This window comes from Pseudorca crassidens, chromosome 19, assembly GCF_039906515.1.
Source record: "Pseudorca crassidens isolate mPseCra1 chromosome 19, mPseCra1.hap1, whole genome shotgun sequence".
NCBI lineage: Eukaryota > Metazoa > Chordata > Mammalia > Artiodactyla > Delphinidae > Pseudorca > Pseudorca crassidens.
Genome location: NC_090314.1, coordinates 9,095,467 through 9,113,004, shown reverse-complemented (window position 1 = coordinate 9,113,004; position 17,538 = coordinate 9,095,467). Strand labels below are relative to the sequence as shown.

The 17,538-nt window shown below is 44.6% G+C and overlaps 1 protein-coding gene across 1 annotated transcript in view; it reads left to right on the top strand.

The window, feature by feature from the left end:
• The window catches only part of ADPRM (ADP-ribose/CDP-alcohol diphosphatase, manganese dependent), a 150,212-nt gene extending 133,050 nt beyond the window's left edge, over positions 1-17,162 (top strand). The window contains exon 6 of the mRNA XM_067715527.1: positions 16,955-17,162. The gene's annotated coding sequence lies outside the window, so the exon portion shown is untranslated. The remainder of the gene's footprint in view (positions 1-16,954) is intronic.
• The last annotated feature ends 376 nt before the right edge of the window (positions 17,163-17,538 follow it).

The following is a 17,538-nucleotide window of genomic DNA, read 5'->3' as shown; positions in this document are numbered from 1 at the left end:
AGAGGAAAACATAGGAAGAACACTCTTTGACATAAATCACAGCAAGATCTTTTTTGATCCACCTAAAGTAATGGAAATAAAAGCAAAAATAAACAAATGGGACCTAATGAAACTTCAAAGCTTTTGCACAGCAAACGAAACCATAAACAAGACAAATAGACAACCCTCAGAATGGGAGAAAATATTCGCAAATGAATCAACGGACAAAGGATTAATCTCCAAAATATATAAACAGCTCATGCAGCTCAATATTAAAAAAAGCAAACAACCCAGTCAAAAAATGGGCAGAAGACCTAAAAAGACATTTCTCCAAAGAAGACATACAGATGGCCAAGAAGCACATGAAAAGCTGCTCAACATCACTAATTATTAGAGAAATGCAAATCAAAGCTACAATGAGGTATCACCTCACACCAGTTAGAATGGGCATCATCAGAAAATCTACAAACAACAAATGCTGGAGAGGGTGTGGAGAAAAGGGAACACTCTTGCACTGTTGGTAGGAATGTAAATTGATACTGTTCTCACTATGAAGAACAGTATGGAGGTTCCTTAAAAAACTAAAAATAGAATTACCATATGACCCAGCAATCTCAGGGCTGGGCATATACCCAGAGAAAACCATAATTCAAAAAGACACGTGCACCCCAATGTTCATTGCAGCACTATTTACAATAGCCAGGTCATGGAAGCAACGTAAATGCCCATTGACAGATGAATGGATAAAGAAGTTGTGGTACATATATACAATGGAGTATTACTCAGCCATAAAAAGGAACGAAATTGAGTCATTTGTTGAGACGTGGATGGATCTAGTAAGTCAGAAAGAGAAAAACAAATATCATATATTAATGCATATATGTGGAACCTAGAGAAATGGTACAGATGAACTGGTTTGCAGGGCAGAAATAGAGGCACAGATGTAGGGAACAAACATATGGACACCAAGAGGGGAAAGTGGCAGGGGTGGTGGTGGTGGTGTGATGAATTGGGCGATTGGGGTTGACATGTATACACTAATATGTATAAAATAGGTAACTAATAAGAACCTGCTGTATAAAAAATAAATAAAATTCAAAATAAAATAAAATAAAATCCTGTATGCCGTAACTAAGGCGCAGCGCGGCCTAAATAAGTAAATAAATAAATAAATATTTTTTAAAACCCCACAATGTCCTTCTTAGGATTTCTGCTGTTTGCCGAGTTTCTGCTCTGGGTGTGGGTTATAGTCACACGGTCGCCCCGGCTCCATGAACTGCTGAAGTAATGCTAAATCTAGTGATTTCTCTGCTTCTCCCTGCACCAACTGTGCTGCGAAACTTGGCTCTCCCCTCAATGTCCACAAATCCCCCACCTAAAGAAGGACTTCGTGTAGACTTCAACAAGGCCAGCAACTTCAGCTCATTTTTACAAGTTCTGTGGCTACGGTTACAGCATCTATAACTTATCTTCAAAAACTTCTGAATTAACAGTGTATTATAGATGAGTTACAAAGTAATTACTCCTGGGATAATGTAGATTAAAGTTAATGTTTGAGGCCCCCTCTGAGATGTTTTCCAAATCTCTGGATACCCAACTGGGTGTCAGTTTGATTCTGACACTAATTACCCCTCAACTCCCTCCTCAGGTTCATAATTTGTTAGAACGGGTCACAGAACTCACAGAAGCACTTGATTTCTGTTTACCAGTTTACTGTAAAGGATACAATGTAGGCACAGCTGGATGGAAGAGATGCACAGGGCGAGGTACAGGGATGTAGTGGGGGTAGCAGAGTTTCTACGCTCTCTCTGGCTCACCACCCTCCCAGCCCCTCAGTGTGTTCACTAACCCTGAAGCTCTCTGAACCTCTCCATTTCAAGGTTTTTATGGATGTTCCATTTCATGGACATGATTGATTAAATCACCGGCCATTGGTGACTGAACTCAATCTCCAGCCCCTGTCCCCTCCGTGGAGGTCAGGGAGTGGGGTTGAAAGTTCCAGCCCTCTAATCATGTCTTGATCTTTCTGGAGACCTGCCACCATCCTGAAGCTGCCTAGGGGCCCCCAGCCACCAGTCATCTTATTAGCATAGAAAAGACGCTGATCACTCCAGAGATTCCAAGGTTTTTAGCAGCTGTGAGCCAGCAACTGTGGACAGAGACAAAATATATATTTCTGTATGCCATACACCCTAATTAGGAATCTACACTTCAGGGATGGTAGGTGAAGTGCTTCGAATATTGCTATATAAATCTGCACTAGGCAATGCATTAATTGAGCATAAAGGGATGCTTTATATCTATTTAATAATATATAATATTTATACATATACATATATGTGTGTGCAAGTGTATACACACACGTTTGTATACATATATACATAAATGTGTGTGCATCATGGTTGAGCACTAAAACTACTGGCTTTCCTGCCCTTGAATGAACAAGGTGTAACAGCCCACAGGCTGTGCATCCTTACTGCTGTCATTCACTCACATCTGGGCAGGAGGGGTCCCTGTCCTGGGCCCCATGCTTAAGAGTAGGGCTCAGCAAACTTCTTCTGTAAATATTTTAGGCTTTGTGGACGCTCATGTCTTTGTCACAACTACTCAAGTCTGCTGTCGCAGTGCAGAAGCAGCCATAGACAATTCCTGAAAGAATGTGTGTGGCTGTGTTCCCATCAAACTTTATTTACAAAAACGGGCAGCGGGCCGGTTTGGTCCGTGGACTGCGGTTGGCCCCAGCTCCAGCGATGCTAAATCTGCATACTCACAAACTCTTCGCTTACGTGAGCTAATACATCCCTTTTTCTCCCTTAAGCCCGTGTGAGATGAGTTTCTGTCTTGTGAACTAGAAACAGCCCTTACTGATAATATACCAGTGAAGAGGGCGGGAAGAGGCCCTGCTTTAGAACCTTGTTTCTCAGACCTTCGTATGACACGAATCACCTGGAGAGGACGTTGAAACAAATATTGCTGGGCTTGCCTGCACCAATTCTGGTTCAACAGGAGTGCAGTGCGGCCCAGAATTTGCATTTCTAACAAGCTCCCAGGGGATATTGCTGCTGCTGGACCCCGCTTTGAGTATTGATTCTTTGGAGGACCCTTCCATGGCCCTCTTCAAGCTGTGCCCCTCCCCCAAAGCGAAGATGTCTGTGGGGTCAAGGGAATCTGCGTTAAAGAGGCTACCTTGATGATTTGTGTGTGCCTTCTTGTTTGAGAAGCCCTGATCTGTACTATGAGCCGTCCTGTACTGTGGTCAGAGCGGATGGCTTTGGAGCAGCCGATCTGAAGGCCGAATAACCAATTAGTGCTGGGTCTAGTCTAGGGTCCTCAGCAGGAAGGCTTGTGATTAAACAAAGAACTTCACCCTCTCTCCCTGAGAGTATGGATGCAAACACACAGAGAAACTTAGGAGTTGATAGTGGGAGGAAGTTAGAAAAAGCCAGGAGGAAGCTGTGTGTAGCAAATGCTGAGGCAGGGAAAAGCTCGCGGTATCGGGAGGGTCTGAGTCGTGACCTTGGTAGTGTGTGGGCTGCGATTACTGGAACCTACAGTTGAGGGAAGGACATTTAATCGGGTCATTTGAGAGACCTTGATTTTGAATTCTCTGTCAACTTCTTTTCCTCCATAACATCCAACTCTTTAGCTGTTTCTGTGTTTCTTACCTTCTTACCACCATCACCAGAAGCGATTGCTTCTTTGGAACCTGGGAAATTCTAATTAATACATGAACCAGTATGAAAAAGAGAAGCACTCCAAAAGAAAAAAAACAGAGAGGATTTAAAAAAAAAAAAAAAGCAAAATTCAAAAGCATTTTTATATACCAGGGCTAACCAGTTAGAAAATGTCAGACTTTGGATATGAAGAAAAAGTTAAAATTGTTCGGGACACAGGAAGATATGAATAAACAGAAATATGCTGTGTTCCTGGTGGGAAGTCCCACTACTATTTAGTAGCTTGATTCTACACAAATGAATCAATAAATAAGAAATTCCAATAGGAACCTACCAGATTTTTTGTGGGAGTTTTCAAACTGAAGAAAAAAATGCATCTGGAATAGAAAAGTTATGAGAACAGCCTAGAAGTTTTTAAATTAGAGGCAGGCATTTGGAGGTGGAGAAATACATAACAAAATTATAATAATGAAAACAACATGCTGTATTACCAGCGTGAAGGGTAGATGGCACAGAACAGTCTAGAACAAACCCATATGGGAATGTAGTATGATTGCAGCAGAATGTTGGGGCAGTGGAAAAAGATGGACGTTCAGCTCCATACTGTCTTTTACAGTGAAAATTTGAAAACAATGGAATATAATGAAATACATTTTAAGACTATGCATCTGCTAAATGACAAAATGACAAATATTGATATAGAGGTTCATGGTATATATATATTTTTTAACATCTTTATTGGAGTATAATTGCTTTACAATAGTGTGTTAGTTTCTGCTTTATAACAAAGTGAATCCACTATATGTATACATATATCCCCATATTTCCTCCCTCTTGCGTCTCCCTCCCACCCTCCCTATCCCACCCCTCTAGGTGGTCACAAAGCACCGAGCTGATCTCCCTATGCTATGCGGCTGCTTCCCACTAGCTGTCTATTTTACATTTGGTAGTGTATATATGTCCATGCCACTCTCTCACTTCATCCCAGCTTACCCTTCCCCCTCCCCATGTCCTCAAGTCCATGCTCTATGGCTGTGTCTTTATTCCTTTCCTGTCCCTAAGTTCTTCAGAACCTTTTCTTTTCTTTTCTTTTTTACATTCCATATATATGTGTTAGCATACGGTAATTGTTTTTCTCTTTCTGACTGCACTCTGTATGACAGACTCTATCTAGGTCCATCCACCTCACCACAAATAACTCAATTTCATTTCTTTTTATGGCTGAGTAATATTCCATTGTATATACATGCCACATCTTCTTTATCCATTCATCTGTCGATGGACACTTAGGCTGCTTCCCTGTCCTGGCTACTGTAAATAGTGCTGCAGTGAACATTGTGGTACGTGACTCTTTTTGAATTATGGTTTTCTCAGGGTATATGCCCAGTAGTGGGATTGCTGGGTCATATGGTAGTTCTATTTTTAGTGTTTTAAGGAACCTCCATACTGTTTTCCATAGTGGCTATATCAATTTACATTCCCACCAACAGTGCAAGAGTGTTCCCTTTTCTCCACACACTCTCCAGCATTTGCTGTTTGTAGATTTTCTGATGATGCCCATTCTAACTGGTGTGAGGTGATACCTCATTGTAGTTTTGATTTGCATTTCTCTAATAATTAGTGATGTTGAGCAACTTTTCATGTGCTTCTTGGCCATCTGTATGTCTTCTTTGGAGAAATGTCTATTTAGGTCTTCTGCCCATTTTTGGATGGGGTTGTTTGTTTTTTTGATATTGAGCTGCATGAGCTGCTTGTAAATTTTGGAGATTAATCCTTTGTCGATTACTTCATTTGCAAATATTTTCTCCCATTCTGAGGGTTGTCTTTTCATCTTGCTTATGGTTTCCTTTGCTGTGCAAAGGCTTTTAAGTTTCATTAGGTCCCATTTGTTTATTTTTGTTTTTATTTCCATTTCTCTAGGAGGTGGGTCAAAAAGGATCTTGCTGTGATTTATGTCATAGAGTGTTCTGCCTTTGTTTTCCTCTAAGAGTTTTATAGTGTCTGGCTTTACATTTAGGTCTTTAATCCATTTTGAGTTTTTTTGTGTGTATGGTGTTAGGGTGTGTTCTAATTTCATTTTTTTACATTTAGCTGTCCAGTTTTCCCAGCACCACTTATTGAAGAGGCTGTCTTTTCTCCATTGTATATTCTTGCCTCCTTTATCAAAAATAAGGTGACCATATGTGTGTGGGTTTATCTCTGGGCTTTCTATCCTGTTCCATTGATCTATATTTTTGTTTTTGTACTAGTACCATATTGTCTTGATTACTGTAGCTTTGTAGTATAGTCTGAAGTCCCAGAGCCTGATTCCTCCAGCTTCGTTTTTCTTTCTCATGATATATTGTTAAATGAAAAAAAAAAAAAAACCCACAGTTTACAAAACAGTAAAAAGTGTAGAATGAGCCACAGTTGCTAAATACCTATATGTATGTTTATATTCACAAAGGTCACAAATGCAGATGTCTCTCTTGTCCCATTTTTTAAGAAACCAACTTTGATTGAGGTACTAACCATATCATCAGTGGCTCAGCACCTCCACTGCATTGGGTTTGGAATTAAGCTTCACCTCCCGATCTCTGCTGCAGGATCTAGGCTTGAAGGCTGGTTTCCACATGGCTCCTTGAATCACCTTTGAAGTTGACCACACTCCTGACCACGTGGCTTCCGAGAAAAATCCTGAGATGTGTTTTCCCTGGGTCACCATCCTCCCCATGATCTCCCATCTTTCCTTCCTCCGTCAGGTTCTGCCCTCCCCACAAGGTCTAGCTGCTACTGGTAAGTCAGAGAAATATCAGAGTTAAATAGATCCCATGATCATTCTAAGGGGAATTGAGTGGCTCTATAAGACCATGTAAAGCTCAAGAAAGGCAATAGGGGAAGGAATATTAATTACAGAAGCCTTGAACCCATACGGTAAGTCCCCTACATATGAACCTTCAAGTTGTGAACTTTCAAAGATGCAAACGTGCGTTCCACCAACGTCCTCCTCTCCCTCCTCCAGTCAGTAACTCTTCTTGCCTGTTCACTCGATGCCAGCCCCTGTGTGCCAGCTGTTGTCCTGGACTACCGTCCTTTTCAAGGTACTGTACTGTAAGATTAAAAATGTCTTCCTTATTTTTTTATGTATTATTTGTGTGAAAAGTATTATAAACCTATTATAGTACAGTATAGCCGACTGTGTTAGTTGGGTACCTAGGCTAACTTTGTTGGACTTATGAACAAATTGGCCTTATGAACATGCTCTCGGAACAGAACTTGTTCATATGTAGGGGACTTACCATATTCCCATCTCTTAAGTGTGGGGAGGGGTGTCCAGAAAAATCCCCCCAAACCAAGCAGATTATTCACCCTTTCCATCCTCCCCTCAAATTTCTGGAATTGAGAACGAGGTAGCCACATGGTGTGAAGACGGTGCTTGGCACACTGAGCTTTACGTGCAGAGCTGGGCCCCACCTGGGCCACTTCTGCTCGCTGCTGTCTCATGCATCCAAATCACGACAGTTTACCAGGACACATGGCTTCTTTTCCTGACCACCCTCCAACCCATTCCTGCCTTAGAGCTTCAGGGAAACGAGGTTAGGAACCCAGGAGGTGGGACCCGGTTGTAGCTGGGTGTATTCTAGAACAAACCCCTCAAATGGCTTCTAAAGAGCAGGAATTACGTGGCAGTGAAGAGGTGAAATTACCACCTATTACTTCACCCATATAATTGGCTTAATAATTAAAACAACTAGCAGGGACCTCATCCACATGGAGTCATTATGTGCTGCTTTTTCCGACCATTGTCACAAAATATGGAAACTACATCTCATAAGGGGAGCATTCTCAGGATTGCTTAGCAACCTCCGCTGTAACTGTCACCCAGTTTGTAAGAACACGTGATTAATTATCGTGTCTTGTACCTAGAATATTATGCGTGTGGAAAAGTCATGGAGATGGATCCTCCTTGTCTTGAAACAGATCCCTCACAGTGGGGTTCACCTGGGAACATTTCAGAGTTTGTCTGCTGGGAGAGCCTTGAAACAGCCTTCATTAGAATACATAATTTAATGATAAAATCGTACAGCTTTTCCATGGAGGACGGCATCTCTTTCTAACCATATGGCCGTTGTTGTGCCAGAACAATTGCTGAACAAATCCAGGATTTCCCTACTCATTCGTGACAAGTGTTTGTGTCTCATCACAATTCTAGGGAAAAGTTAGTGGTGATAACATAGAATCGAACATCAGGTTTGGGAATAAAGAGACTTGAGGTCTAATGGCAGCTCTCCTGCCACTGGCTTATGGACTTTTATCCAAACCTTTTCTCGTTAAACCTCAGTTTCTTTCTCTGTGAAAGCCTGGGCTGGTATGCTTTGGCGTGGTGCTCACAGCTGCGAGTCAGCAAGCACGAAAGGGTACAACCATTGCAGTTATTAAGCCCCACTATTTCCAGGCCATTTCTTTCACTTGCATGGTTTTAATTACCACCCTCTGCCAGTGTCTTAAGAACAGCCCTGTCTTCCAGACCTATATGTCCAACAGCCCACTGGCCACCTCCACTTGCATACAACACAGGCCAACCAGAGCTCCACCTGTCCCAAACAGAACTCACCATTCTCTGAACTGTGCCCACCCAACCCCCTTCTCTCCCAATGTCTGCCATGTTTTATCAATGACATTACTGTCCACCCAGTTGGTAAAACCATAAACCTGACGATCACCTGACATTCTTCTCCCTTAGACCTTGTGTCCAACAAATCACTGTCTTGTTAGTTGGACTTCCCCAATACCTCTTGTTTGCTGGTTTGTTCTACAGTTTGTTAGTTGAAACTCCCCAATATCTCTCAAGCATTTCCCCAGCACCACAGCCACCACTGTGACCAAAGTTCTCACCTTCTCTTACTTGGATGGGGTACCTTTCTGGTGTCTCTAATCCCACTGGAGTGCCCCTGCCATCCTTTCTCCACGGGACAGATATGGTCATCTGTGTAAACTTCAGATCTGATTGTGTCTATAGTAGATGCCATTTGAGGTCTGCTGAGCCTACGATCCAGCGTCCCCGCTTCTCCGAGACCCGCCCCATCTCCTGGAAGGCACATTTGTATTATGACACCTTGAGCTTCCTGGAGCTCACCCATAGGTCAGTGAATTAGAGGTAAATAATTGAATACCAGGCTGACTCAATTGAATTCTTTCTCCAGGCATTTTGAATTGTGACTGATAAACACCGTTGCGCCTCTCTGTATGACTGGAACTATAACTTATAACCTGAGGGCCATTGTCTCCCCTGCCTTTGGAGAAACAGAGAAAGAGAAAATAACAAAGCAGATGCACAGAGAGGCATACATGACAGACAGAGACTAACTCTTGGATTCCGGAAGAGCTTTCCAGATTCTGACTCCAGGCCCTTCCTGAGAACTATTTATGCTCTGAGATTTCATTAAATTTCTGGGAATTTATAAGAAATTCCCCCATTTCACTTGAGCTGATTTCCATTCCTTGAAGCCAAATGGTTTTTGCTCACATCCTGGCATTATCATGTTAACCCCACCCCAGACTCCCTGTGACACTAGGATACAGTCCCAGATTCCTAAGCCAGCCCAAAGGCCCTGACGGATTTTCTAGGCTTCTTCTGGCCTCTCATCCCTTTGCTTTCTGTGCTCCAGTCACCCCAGGAAACTTCCAGTTCCTGGACATGCCATCCTCTCTTGGGTCCCTGCCCCTGCCATGCAGTTGCCTGGGATGCCCTCAATCTCTACTCCATGCATCCTCCAGGTCTCAACATAAATGCCAGTTCCTCAGGAAGCCAGCTGTCTTGGTGGTCCAGGCTGGGCCTTGGCCCCTAGCGAGGAGGACCCCCTTGGCAGGTTTCGTGCAGGAGGTGGTGTCTGATCTGAGCTTTGAAGGACGGACAGGAAGAGCTCATCTAAGGCACTTCTGAGAATTTAGGGACACAGATGGGGTCCTTGGTGATGAGCCCGGGCTTTCAAATCAGATGCTCCTGTAACTGTGGGACTTTGGCCAAAGCCTTACCTGAAAGGTCCAGTGAGTGTGAGGATGAGAAATAGCAAATGTGGAGTAGCTGGCATTACTTTGTCATTATTTGCTTTAGCTCAGAGCACCCCGCAATGCTCTGGAGCCTTGCCCAAATCATTCCAGCTCTCTGAGACTCATTTTCATGATCTGTGTTATTGCTTATCTTCTCTACCACATTACATTATTGTAGGGACTGCATTTTCTGAACTCTGAAACCCTAAATAAACTTGCTGTTATTCAGATTATTATGATTAATGATTATAATCATCGGAACTCAGGGCCCACAGTGAGTTGCCCCTTCTTTCAAGAGCCAGACAATCATGCTTTTCCTTTGAGAGTTAAATTGTGAAATATGCAAAGTCACCAGAAAGATACAGCACAGCTCCCAGACCAGCAGCGTTTGAATGTAACTTGGTTGAATAGATTAACATATTAAAAGACAGTATGTCAATCAGAGAATGAAGGGACAGAAAAAGTTGTCACGGATGCAAACGGGGCTCAACTTGGCCTGGGCAGGGAGGAGGGCAGCTCAGCCGCCAGAAGTGATGCATTTCTGTTTCCAAAGGTAAGGCCATCCCTAGAGTTAGCAGATGTATGGAGGATGCCAGTCATTCCCTCCCTACTCCCCGCGCCTCCTCAAAGATCTCGCCCAACCTGCAGCCTCGGGGGCTGCAGGCCTTTGTAGCAGGGGCCCTTGCTCCCAGCCCCGCCCTGCCATCCAGGACTGAGAGTCGGGGCTGAATACCAGACTGATATTCCAATTGAATACCTACTGGATTGAATACAATCCAGTAGCAGACGAGAGCTGTTTTCTGAGTTTCTCTGTGTTCTGAGCATTTGGAACAGAGATGGGGAGACTGCATCATTTGGGTGTGGGGGGCACCAAGCTGGGAGGCTGGAAGGTCACTGGGACAGAGACCATCACCTAGGGGTGGCCATGCTGCAGCCTTGTGCAAACAGAGGGGTGAGCAACTAAGTGTCTGCCAGAAGAGAAGAATAAATAAGATATGTGTAGAAAAGCGGCGGTGGGGGGGGAGGGGAAGGGAGGAGAGAGAGATCTGCTGATTTTTCTTGTTCCTTAAGTCTCACTCTGCTTCTAAATGACATTCCTTTTTAACAAGCTGCAGTAAGTAGGGATATGCAACCAAACCATTCCTAACGAGGATGAAATTTTAGCCAACAGACTGTACTATTTCAGTTTGCCTTGGCGAGATCATCTTACTGTGAGTGAGAAAGTTGATCAGTCAGGCTGTCTCGGGCAGACACGGTCGGGGGTGGGGGGATTCGAGCCGGGAGGTGGCCTCTAGGAGCTGGGGCCTGCACCATGAAAGCTGGCACCTTGCTGTGTGATAACTTGGGTTCCATGTGCTGTATTAGTTTTCTGTTGCTGCTGAAGCAGATTACCGCACTTAGTGGTGCAAAAACAATATAATTTTATTACCTGTAGTTCTGAAGGTTGGAAGTTCAAGTTGACGTGGGTCTCACTGAGCTAAGATCAAGGGGTGGGCTGGGCTGTATCCCTTCTGGCGGCTCTAGGAAGGAATCCATTTCCTTGTCCTTTTCTATCTTCTGGAGGTACTCACGTTCCCTGTCTCCTGGCTTCTTTCTTCATCTTCAAAGCCAGCAAGATAGCAGCTTTCTGACGCTACTTCTGTTGTCATCTCTCTGTCCCCGACTCTCTCTTCTACGTCCCTCTGTCACTTCTGAGGCCTCTTGTGACTGCATTGGGCCCACCTGGATAAGTCAGGCTAATTCCCCATCTCAAGGCCAACTGACTAGTAACCTTAGTTCCTCTTTTCCATGGAACCTAGAAATTCACAACTTCTAGGGATTAGGGCATGGACATCTTTCTGCCTACCAGGTGTAGCTTGGCAAAATGGGGACAAAGGACAAAATATTGACGTATAGCATTCTTTAAAAATACTCATTTCAGCTTAGGAAACTTGGGTGCTAAATGAGTAAACTTGTAAATTTTCTTTCTCTGATGGGCACAGAAAGATCTCCTGAATCTGTGCTTTAGTGCATAGAGTATGGACTTTCCAGTCCTCCAGGCTTGGGTTCCATCCTACCAGGTCTATATTTAAGTTCTCTGTATTTCAGTTTCCTTCTCCATAAAATATAGGTAATAATAGTACTGTTTGGAGGATTACGTGAAATCAGATGTTTTTTTAAACTTGATAAATGCCCATTTTCTTGCTTTTCCTCCTTACGCTTCCTCCTTTCCTTTTCCTGTCCTTCCAGATCTCGATAGCTTGGAACCATGAAGCGAATACACGAATGCTTCTAAGTGAGGGGTGGGGGGTGCTTACTACGTCTTGCCAGCAGAAGTGCACTCGTGCCAGGAGTCAGAAACGCGCCGTACGCCCCGATGACGATCCGTAATCTTTTCTTGCTTCTTCTCCCCCATATTTTGTGTCTTTCTGTCTCTTAAAGTGGGAACCGCCCTGGGTTTCTTGCTGTCTTTCTTTTCTCACCGCATAAAATGATAAGAGTTGGGAGCCAAGTGCAGGAAGATGGAGGCTGCCAAGGAGGAGCTGCCAGGACAGTGGTTTTCAGGGCCTGAGTGATGGGAGCAGCTGGAGATTTCCAGTGGGCTTCATCCCAGCCATGACCCACAGCAAGCTGTGTCCCTGGCCCTTTGAGCAGCTTCTTATTCCTTTAAAGGATTCGCCGTCTACAGAGGTGGGTGAGCTCTGGGCACGGCCGTGACCACAGTCCTGGGCTTCTGGTGGAAACATTTTTTTTCCTTTGATGTTTGAAGGAGCTTGGGAGCCTTCTCCGCCTCGCCCTAGAGATTCAGGATGGAATTAAGTGAAGGGCTGCTGAGCTTGTGTGTAGCAGGAAGACTCCATCTGGCTGGATTTAAATGATGCCCCTGTGATGGGGTAAGACAGGAATAAAGACACAGACCTACTAGAGAATGGACTTGAGGATACGGGGAGGGGGAAGGGTAAGCTGGGACGAAGTGAGAGAGTGGCATGGCCATATATACACTACCAAACGTAAAATAGATAGCTGGTGGGAAGCAGCCGCATAGCACAGGGAGATCAGCTCTGTGGTTTGTGACCACCTAGAGGGGTGGGATAGGGAGGGTGGGAGGGAGGGAGATGCAAGAGGGAAGAGATATGGGGACATATGTATACGTATAAATGATTCACTTTGTTATAAAGCAGAAACTAACACACCACTGTAAAGCAATTATACTCCAATAAAGATGTAAAAAAAAAAAAAAAAAAAAATGATGCCCCTGTGGAGATGCAGCCAGTCCAGATATCAGACACTCTTGGCAAAACATTCTAGAAAGCAACTCCTGTTTTCGCTGAAAAAGCAGTCTGCTAATTGGGAAGTATGGTCTGTTTCTAATTTTCTTTTCCTTTCAGTTTCAGACACGGCACCTATGTAACCTCATTATCAGCTCACAAAACATCTTCACATACGTCAGCACTTTTCTTTGACTCTTATGCTTCCAGTGGACTCTCAGAGTCAGACAGGCCAATGTAGAGATCCCAGCTCTCCCAAAACTAGTAGTTACTTAACCTGGGTTTCAGTTTTCTCAACTATAAAACAGGCATGCTAATAGTTATTTCCTAGGATTGCTGTGCTGATTGAAACCCCGAGCACAGATCCAGGCCCTTATTAAACATTTGGGAGTTAATACTCATCCCTTCCTTTTTGGGTTCTCTGCACCCAACGCTTGTATATCTCTTAATTAAAACTAGTTCCCCCTTTAAAAGATCTAATAGTCAGGTATAGAATAATAGAATGTAGTGCTTGTCTGCAAGAACCTTCTTCTATACCTTTGCCTCAGCCACCCTTCCTGGGGTACAGTAGACTTTTGTTTTTCTGGATTTGGGAATGAAGGGAGTAAGATTGCCCTTTGGGAGTTAAGCTGTAGGGTAACACGGTGGAGAACATTAAAGATACACAGAGTCAGCTGAAGGAGAAGGCACAGTGCCCAGGTGGGCAGAGGCCCCACCAGATTGAATGCATTCCCGTAAAGAAAGGATGTGTCCATCAGAGGCAGGACTGGTCAACTCTGAAAGCAAAAAGACACGAGAGTACTGGAGGCAGGGATCCACAGGGTCCATTGCAGTACCCTCCAGGGAAGAGGGAGCCTTAGCCAGTGACCAGAAGTTCTCACGCAACGGGGGCAGAGAGTGGAGCCCACGCACTTTACATATCTCTCATCACATTGGCAAGACCATCACTCTTGTGAAATGGAGACCCCAGGCTACCTCAGCGTGTCCCTGTAAGCGTGGGATTATCAGTTTCCCCTCGTTCTGCTCTAGGTGCTCCAGAGACTCTCAAATTGTGATTTGGCTTCTCTTGGAGTCAGCCTTTGGGGAGAGAATGGGCTAATCCTGTAGAATCTGAGTTTTTAGGTCTTAGCATCAGTAATTTCTCCCTGTGAACTAAGAAACAGACATTGGGGTTTTATACACCAGTGTACTCTTCTTGGTTAAAATGTCTCTGTGAGATGGGTCACTCTTCAGATTGTGTAGCTTTCCAAGTATCAGATATCAGACCTAGTAGGATCATGGGAAATTCCCCAAGGTAAGTAATACCAGTTTATGAGACGTCTTGGTAGACAGTCTGCTGGCCTTTCCTCTTAGTGACACCCATCTGGCGTTTCAGAAGAAAAAGCCTTTCAAATGTTGACGCTAACCATACTCTCCGTCGCACTCAGTAACAGCCCAGTGTGGTAGTGTCACCTGGTGGGAAGATTCTGGGATTTGGAACCAAACAGACTTGGGTTTGATTCCATCTCTGCTGCTTTCTATCTATAGAAACTTGGGCACGTAGCTGAACATTTATGAACAACAGTTTGTCCATCTGTAAAATGGGATACTTCCTAGGGCTGTTGCAAGCATGAAAGTAGCTGTGATTATCGTGTGCATTAAGGGGGCCCATCAGATGGGGAGCAATGATAAAAGTCTGGATCTTTTGTTCCATTATAGACTGAGAATCTGTTATGTGCAAAATTGAATCTAGTCTAATATATAGGCTCTAGACTCTTCTTCCATCACTTTGGCCTGTTTTAGGTTTGAAAATCAGCAGTGGGGGATGGTCTGCATCCGTTTCCCATGGTCTGAACAGTCTTGAGCTTCCACAAGCTTTGCCTGTGGCCTCAAGTTGAGTCCCCGAAGGTATCAAGAGGTGACTTCTAGCAAATTTGTTTTTACAGGTCTGAGTGTGTATGTGGATGCCACCTTTTGATCTTCCTTTGAGCAGAAATTCTAGCCTCCTGGTGCAGTTCAGTCAGAGCTTTGGCGACTGGTTTATTGAATGCGCGAGACTCAAGCCGAAAACAGCTTCACTCTCTCTCACCTCTGCTCATTTTCACCTGCTCTCTGCCCCTGGATAACATTTTGGGTCAATGCAATACCTTTTCTGGTCACTCTTAGACCACAAAAGAAAAAAAAAGTTCTTTGGTTACTTTCAGGTCCTCGAAAACCTAATCCAGTCTGACAAATAAACTCCAGGCTCTCTTTCTGTCACTTTGGCCTGTTCCGGGTTCAGCAATCAATGATGGGGGAGAGCGCTGGGAGTCCTGCCTCTCTCCTTCCCACTCACCTCCCCCAACCCTCCAGCAAGCAATTTGGGACCCTCCTGGGTGGGCTGGGAGGAGAGGAAGGACAGAATAGGTCTCGTATGGCGGTTGTCACTGGAGGTGTCTGGTGGCACAGAGGACATTCTCCACGTGACACTCTCGTGAGTTCCTCCAGAAGCCATCTGACTGCAGCCCCTGAAGCTGGTGATGCCACCTCAGGCTGCCTGCTTGCAAGTCCTCCATCTCAACACCTCTGCGCCCAGTGGCACCCCCCAACCCCTCTGCTGAGATCCCTTCACCCCTGCCAGGCAGTCCTTCCTTGTTATTTTTTATTTCTTTTTCAACATCTTTATTGGAGTATAATTGCTTTACACTGTTGTGTTAGTTTCTGCTGTATAACAAAGTGAATCAGCTACACATATACATATATCCCCATATCTCCTCCCTCTTGCGTCTCCCTCCCACCCTCCCTATCCCACCCCTCTAGGTGGTCACAAAGCACCGAGCTGATCTCCCCGTGCTATGAGGCTGCTTCCCACTAGCTATCTATTTTACATTTGGTAGTGTATATATGCCCATGCCACTCTCTCACTTCGTCCCAGCTTACCCTTCCCCCTTCCCGTGTCCTCAAGTCCATTCTCTACGTTTGCGTCTTTATTCCTGTCCTGCTCTAGGTTCATCAGAACCAATTTTTTTTTAGATTCCATATTACCTTGCATCCTGATTATAAAACAATACATGTGACACCAGAATTGTTCTAAAAAATAATGGAGCAGAAGATAATTAGTCAAACTCCTGCCATCTCCAACCCAAACATCCATCAATAGAAGAATAAAGAAACAAAGTGTGGGACATTCGTACACACTCAGCAATAAAAAAAATACTGAACAGTTGATCCACACAGCAACGTGGATGAATCTAAAAATAATTATGCCGAATGGAAGAAGGCAGACCGGAAAAGAGAGACATACTGTGTGATTCCACTTGTATAAAATACGCAGAACTACAAGCTAATTCACAGCGACAGAAAGCAGATCAGCGGCTGCCTTTTGATAGAGGAGTGGGGTGGGGTGGGAGGGACAAACTACAAAGAAGCAGGAGGAAACATTGGGGGGTAATGGATGTGTTCCTTACCGTGATTGTGGTTTTGTGAGCATAGCTGGTGGTACCCTTTAAATATGTGTGGTAATAAGTGAGACAGAATTGACAGTAAGTGTGTATTGACAGTAAATATTAACATTTTAAAAATAGTTTTATTGGGATACAATTGACAATAAGGGTGTATTGAGAGTGTTAAACATTTTTAAATAGTTTTATTGAGATATAATTGAAATATTGATACTTATTGTCAGTTGTATCTCAATAAAGCAATTAAAAACTTCTCGCCATCCGACAGTCAGACTGGGTCTTTTCCTAGAAGCTTCCTGGCTGGCTTCTCCCTCCAGGCTTCCACCTGGAACGCTGATCATGGGGCTTGTTGTCTCACCCTCAGTAGGGGTGCTGTTTGCTACCACGGCAACCCCTTTGTTTAACCTTAGCGTCTTGAAGCCTGAGCCTGGCTCCCACCCCGCCTTCAGGAAGCATGTATCCAGCGATCCAAGTAGTTCTTCCAAAGCCTTTGCCCTTCGTCCCGCTTGAGGAGGTAGCCGTGAAGCACCTCTCTACTTTGCCCATACAGGACACCAGTGCCTCTCTGCAAAGCCCTCATCACTTTTCCTCCCTTGCCTTGCAGATGGATGGTGGCCTAGTGACAACAGAAGTAGCTTTTGGCAGTGACGCCTTTTGCCAGGCCTGAAGAGATGGCCCGGCACCTATGGGTCCTCTCAGCACGCATGGCTCTCAGCTTTGGGGGCCTCGGCCGAAACCCTGGGACAGAAAAAGGCTTGTTTCAATAAACTGCGCTCCACGTCACTTTGCTTCGTTGGGGTACAAAGAAATGAATTTCTCCCCAACGTACTTTCAGAGGCATATATATGGGAGGCAAGCAGCCTCTCTAAGCGCCGAGGCCCTAAGCAGGAACCTGCTGGCGCTGGGTGCCCCTCCCCTTGTCGGAAGATGCACATGTACCTTTCAGAAGATGTGCGGGTCCCTTTCGTTACTTTGTCCCAGAGACATTAATGCCACCTCTTTCCTGTTCCTGAGGGGTGAAATATGACAAGCACTGTGAAGGTCACACCTGCCAGAACTGATGCTAGAGTGGTTACCAGGATGACCCCTGCCCGAGGGCATCTCACGACCCAGCAGACCAGGTGATGGGAGGGCAACTGGAGGATGAGACGAGGCACCAACTGGGGGCTAAAGGGCTGTGTGGTTTGC